Below are 6,388 nucleotides of genomic sequence, written 5' to 3'. Positions count from 1 at the left end.
AAATTTTAAAAGCTTGTCAAAACAAAATACTACAAACACTGGGGTGGAAAATGGAAAAGAATGAACCACAGATAAACAGCCTTAATCACAGCTCTTAACTGTATACTGGCACGTGTTCAGTGTTACAAGGTTAGTTTACCAATTTGAATGGAATGGGATGAAATCACATATTAAATAATAAATAAGGAAGTAGAAAAATAAAGTCATAAGACTTAGTAAAAAAAATAATTTAAATAATGAAAGGTCAAGAAGTTTTATTTAGATAGAGTAAAATCACAGTGCGTTCTATATTAAAATATCTTGCAATTCCACTGATTAATATTCTAGAGAAGAAACATCTCTGTCAAAGTTTCATTATGCTATACTGTGAAAACATCCACATGCATCTTATTAAGTTTGCAGTCCACCCTCAGCCAAACCAGAGAAGATCTGAATTATGTTCCTAATATTTACAAGGTTAGAAATAAAGTATATTTTAAATGTGTGTCTGCACACATGAAAAGAGATGGCTAATTTTAAAATGCTACCTTCTAGAAAATCCTTCCAGAGGCAGAAACATTTCTGCAGGAATTAAACAGAATGATTTCATATATAATTAAAACTCTGAAATAATTGCTTATTTACCAAATTTGACCTTGGTACTTAGTGGTAACAAAAGATGTAATATCTCCTTTGTCCAACCATTATAAACACACATCAAACATTACGGAGGGAGCATCTGGTTTTAAGAGGCACTTACTTTGGAATGACAGACTCAGACATGTAATGAACTGAAGTGATACATTTTCATTTCTATTACTGGCCTTCACAATTATCATCAGTATCTCTATAGTGTGGTTTTCCTATTCTGCCAAACAAACCATATTTCTGTTAATTATATGGCTAAATTAGTCATTCCAAACTTAATACCTCCTAAAGCCATCAGCAGATGTTCCCTTTATAATCGTTGATGTCATTCTGTAAATGATTGAAAAGGAGACGTTAAATGGAGTGCAATGAGTAAATGCTAACTTTGGCCTTCCTCTTATCTAACTTTAGCTGTCTAACAGCGTAGCATCTGGCCTGCCTCAGTCAAACTGGCTGTCTCCATAGACAGTGGTACTTCCAGAATTACAAAAGAAACTCATCCTATTAAAAAAAAAGGACACTCATCCTATTAAAAAAAAAAAAAAAAAAAGAAAAAAAGAAATTCATGCTAAAAATACGAAGAAGAACAACCTTATCACACTCTACGCTGCCTGCAGAGGCAGCCTGGTTGTGTTGAGTCCAGGCTAAGCTGCTACCTTTGAAACAGCAAATAGATGAGATTGATGTTGTCCTTTACTTAAATATGGTAGCAAGCTGCAGGTCAGATTCAGATCTTAGCTTCTGCTGGTCTCGTTTTATGTTTCATTGAGATCAGAAACCTGTCCAGTGTTGTCAGGAGAAAACGTGCATGGAAAGTATGCCGCTCTCATCCACTTCCACAGAATGGCCTCACAGTCAAGTACCACAGTCACATGAAGTCAGGCAGAAATATTCTCTGGCTGATGACAATTATTTTAAAGTCAAAATCAACCATAATAAAGTTATCTTGCTTATGAGATCAATATAAATATTTAATGCAATACTTTTAAAACATGGGGGACACAGATAGACCAGAAAGGTAGTAGAAAGAAAAAGGATTTAGTTGGCCTTTTAGTTGCATCTTTAAGAATATCATGTTTTTTACTATTCACTTCCTTGCTGCTCTATCAATCTGTACCACAATTTACTACGGAATGAATCTGCAGGAGAAAAAAAAAAATTTACTGTTTTCCCTCTAAATAGCTATCAGCATGTCCTTTCTCTATAAATCCTAGTGAGATCCCTGGTGGTGGCATAACTGTTAACAAATACAGAAAGTGATATGGAATAGCTCCATTTCCCCAGCATATTAAAACTACAGTTGTCAGCATTTAATGTCTCTGATATCCTTAACCCCCTACAAGTTGTAGAATTAGCTAAAGCTTTGCCTCCAGGTATCCCATCAGGATGCTCCAATACAGAGATTTACATTCAGTGTAACTCTCTAGGAGTAAAATATCTTTTTTGACATACTTAATGCGTCATAATAACTGCAAATTTATTGTATCAGGCATAAACCATTTTCTCCTTCATACATGCCTGGAGCAAGGAGGCAACATCACTATTACCATAAGTATGCTACACTGAATGAACAAATATGTAGAAGCTTTACTGCATGCTTCAATCATTTACATTATTTTTAAATGATATAATTTTAAAATATGTTCTTTTTAGAGTCATAAATGAGAATGGAACAGATGGTTAGAACTTAATTTAGAGTAATTTGTCTATTAAAATACACTGCATTGCCAGTGAGTCTTCATTATAACAGTAACTCATTACAAGGGAGTTGTAATTTATTGGGTAGACTGCAAGGTATTGGACCTTTAGGAAAAGTTTACAATCTTAGAGGACTCACTAGGAGAAGTGAACTCAGATGAGTTTTTTAATATAAGATTTTTGAGTGGAAAAAAAAAAAAGAAAAAAGAAAAGAAAGAAAAGAAAGATTTGAGCTAAGATTTATGGTTCTTTCAGACTTCCCATCATTCCTAGACAAAAAAAATATTCAAATAAACCAAAAAAAAAAGAACTTTATATAATTTTATCAATGAATCTCTTAGTTTGCACTGACTTTAGCTATTTGTCATGTACAAAATTACTCTTTCTCATTACAGCAATAAATACATTTGTATAAGTAATTACTTAGAAGTATTTTGAATAAGAAGATGACACATATTGGAATTCATTGATGTATTGTTCTCTATGTTGGAAACTTTAAAATAAGTTTTTAAAATAAGTTGTTGTTTTGTGTTTTGTTTTGTTGGTTTTTTTTAATACAAAAGCTCAATAACACTTTGAATGTTTTCAGTCTATGCTAGCATCAATTTTATGTTAATTATCCATCTTCAGGGGAAAGGAATGAGCAACAGGAAGGCAAAAAGCACCCATGGGATATAATAATTTAGGCTAATCCAAGCTAAAGATAATATAAGGGACTTTTAAGGGACATAGACTATAGAAAGCGTTAGTTTCTTTTAGAGAACTGCTGATATAGTCAAACTAACATCAAGTGAAATAAATGTTTTGAGTTTTAATATACCTTCCACATGTCTAAATTATTTTTTTATTCCAGAAAGAAGATTCTTGTGTAATTGTGGTGAGAATACTGAAAATTTTTCTTTAATATTTAGCAGTTGTTCAAAAAATTGTCAGTAAACAGTTACAAACAAAATGATGAATAAATAATACTAAAGCAATTATGAAACATGCATTACCTAACTCTACACATATATATACTTATTCATATAAATATGTGTATGTATGTATGCATCTATATAACTCCTTATTTGGAAATGCAGTGTTCATGTTGGTTGTGGACTAGCAGTAATAAGAGAACACTGGGAAAATATTAAAAATCTGCAGTATTATGAAGATCTTGTAAATATTTAATTGTGATGAAACATTAGAATAACTGATGTGGAATGGTGCTGGGGCCACAAGACAAGTTCACAGCCCACCCACAAGTGTGAGGAGATGCAAAACCATAACTCTCAACTCCGAATGAAGACCATAATCCTACGTTCCTGGCTAGTTTGGTATTCTCCATCTTTCTTGTTAATACGTGCTACTGAATGAAACAATGCAAGAGTCAATGGGACTAAAACAAGTATGGTTATATATATACTGGTTAGTGGATAATACTGATGCACCATAATATCTGCAAATTTAATGTATCAAGTATTAGCCATCTTCTCCTTCATACGTGCTTGGAGCAAGGAGGAAACAGAAACTTGGGACAGAAGAGTCCTGAACTCTGGTCTGCTCCCAACATCACTTAAGCATTTTTTCCACAGCTGTATAATGCCTTAGAAACGTTCACATCTCCAAAGGCAATTTCTGATTGAGATATTTTAGAACTACGTTACTGATGAAGACCTGCTGTGAGAGGTCTAATTTTCTACTCTTATATGAATGTGTTTTATTTGATGTAAACAAGATATTCTGCTTTCCAAAATGACTGCATAAATTAAAGCTTTGCTCTGTTTAGAACACATGCAAATATGACTGGCAATATGGGAGGAAAAAAAGAAAAAGAGAGAGAAGAAGAAATAAAAATCCATCCTACAAGGCTAGGTTTCTTTTAAAAGAAGACACTAACTAGATTTCACATAATACTAGTTTCAGTTGATAACAAGAGCCTCGTCTTCTGGATTGTATAAAACCAGAAAAAGCATTAGAGAATGGAATGAACCAGATAACATTGTATGATTTCCCCTTCTCAGATTGCTCTGAAGCTTGCCAAATATGCATCTTCTCAAGCCTGTGCCAAAACCTGAATAAATGTCTAATATTCCTCATGGCTTACATCTCATTTACAAGCCATATTTTATAAATATTAGTAGATATGTTTTATCTTTTGACAAATATCCAACCAATTACCAAAGTGTAAGACATAAGTGATGACATTTGGTACTACAATAAGAGAAATCATTTGCAAAATTTTGTATGTAGTATTGACTCTTAATTTCTAAGCAGAAACGAGCAAATAAAATCATGCAAACCCCAGACACCAGAACTTGATTAACTATGAAAAATAGTCAATTTCAGACTGTTAGGAATAAAATTTCAAGTCATTTCTTGATATGCACAAACTGTTTTAAGATAATGATAAGACCTAACTTTTGAAAATGTATGAAAATTAAGAGTCAAAAATCTACTCATATATCCCATTTTGGAGTTAGCATCATAACTCCTAGCTGCTTACCAAAAGCACCCATTGCACTCCAGCTTTTGAGAGAAGCAGCAGTTGTCTCCTATTTTTCTGCTGGACATATAAAAGCAAATATCCCTCACAATGAAATTATATTTCTCCCTGTTGATTACAAAGGGAGCTTAGAGTGAGTAGCTAAAACTGTAATATCTAACTTCTGGGTTTCCACATTTCTGTGAAAGTAATTCCATCCAAGACATTTTTTTTATTTTTTTAAATTTGATTATGTTATATGTCTTCCTTGCAGTATGTCTACATGCTATCTGTAAATGACCCATTTTGTTGTGGCATGAAGTCTGATGCAAGCTAATTCCCTCTACCAGGAACTGTCATGCTAGTTCTGTCACGTGCACACAGGACTCTGACTTCCTGCATGGTGATGGCTGTATGTGTTCCATGCATATATATATGTGTGTGTGTATATGTATATGTATATATATATTCTAGTATCATATATGCTTCTACAGATACTCAAGGACTAAATTCAAGTAACAAGTAATCTTGCAATAAGCTGAAGAGTTCAATTTGCATAGCAGACAATAAGCCCTAGCTGTAGCAATCCTTATATTCTCCAAGATTTCAACACCTACAAAAGTCCTTTTTATGCCATCAATATCAAGGTGGGACACAGATTTCGTCTAATAGTGTCACCAAATATCACTGTGGTAATTAATGCATCTCTCTTCCTTCTTGAGAAAACTCTTCTAGTTCATTTGGATGAATTTTCTACATTTCAATTTTCAAAATTCTTTTGGATGAATTTTCTACATTTCAATTGAGTATTTTCAACGATCTATTTGGATCCTGTGTTTTCCCGCATCAGAGTTCACTTTCTAGAATAAGGTTCTCTATATAAGGATAAATAATCAGCATGAAGGTTACTAGACTACTTCCAGAAAGAATAAAAATATTATCAATACTATTCAACAAGTTTCATGAAAAATACGTTCTGTGAAACAAACCCAATATCATTCTACAACAAGACTAAATCTGGTCAAAAATTAAACTGTGTTAATTTTGAATGCATTTAGACTTATTTCAGATATACACCTGTCTTCAATTAGTGTCTTCGAGGCACACTGAGATCCTCAGATGAGAAAGATTATTTCATAAGTGCAAAAATACTTTGACACTATATCAGACTTTGCAGAATTCCCAAAAGGAAATTATAATTCTCTGGCAGCCAAAAATATGTTATTGGATTTATTATGCTGTCTGCAATGAAAGTCTTGGCAGTGTGGCTTTAGGGAGGGGTTCAAGGATGGCCTTCGTTTGCCCTGATGCTGAACCCAACCACTGAAACTCTACAGACCTACACATATTCGTGCTGAATGCCAGGATCCACGCTCTGCAAGGGTAACCCCCTGGACAAGGTGGACTTAGAATCAAAAAATAACTTCAGGATGAACAATGAAAGGATTAGTACCAGTCATTAATGCTAAAAAAAGTAATGTTATGAATGCACATAAAACCAAAGCTATTTGTTTACCCATTAAATATTCCTCCCCTAAAAACATAGCATCTTATGTATTCCTGCTTTCCAAAGGTATCTAGAAATAAATCCAAATACAG

General features: G+C 33.4%; 1 long non-coding RNA gene across 2 annotated transcripts in view; it reads left to right on the top strand.

Moving 5' to 3' along the window:
- LOC310898197 overlaps positions 1-6,388 on the top strand; it is a 47,922-nt gene that overhangs the window by 22,567 nt on the left and 18,967 nt on the right. The window contains exon 1 of one of the 2 annotated variants that reach the window (XR_014583072.1): positions 63-5,201. The exons of the other annotated variant lie outside the window; for it this stretch is intronic. This is a non-coding gene — a long non-coding RNA (uncharacterized lncRNA). Of the gene's footprint in view, positions 1-62; positions 5,202-6,388 lie in introns of those variants that run through there. 2 annotated transcript variants of the gene reach the window in all.

The sequence above is a fragment of the Anser anser genome (genome assembly GCF_964211835.1).
Source record: "Anser anser genome assembly, chromosome: 4".
In the NCBI taxonomy this organism is placed as follows: Eukaryota; Metazoa; Chordata; class Aves; order Anseriformes; family Anatidae; genus Anser; species Anser anser.
Note: the sequence above shows the minus strand (reverse complement) of the source record. Positions and strands in the feature narration are given on the sequence as shown.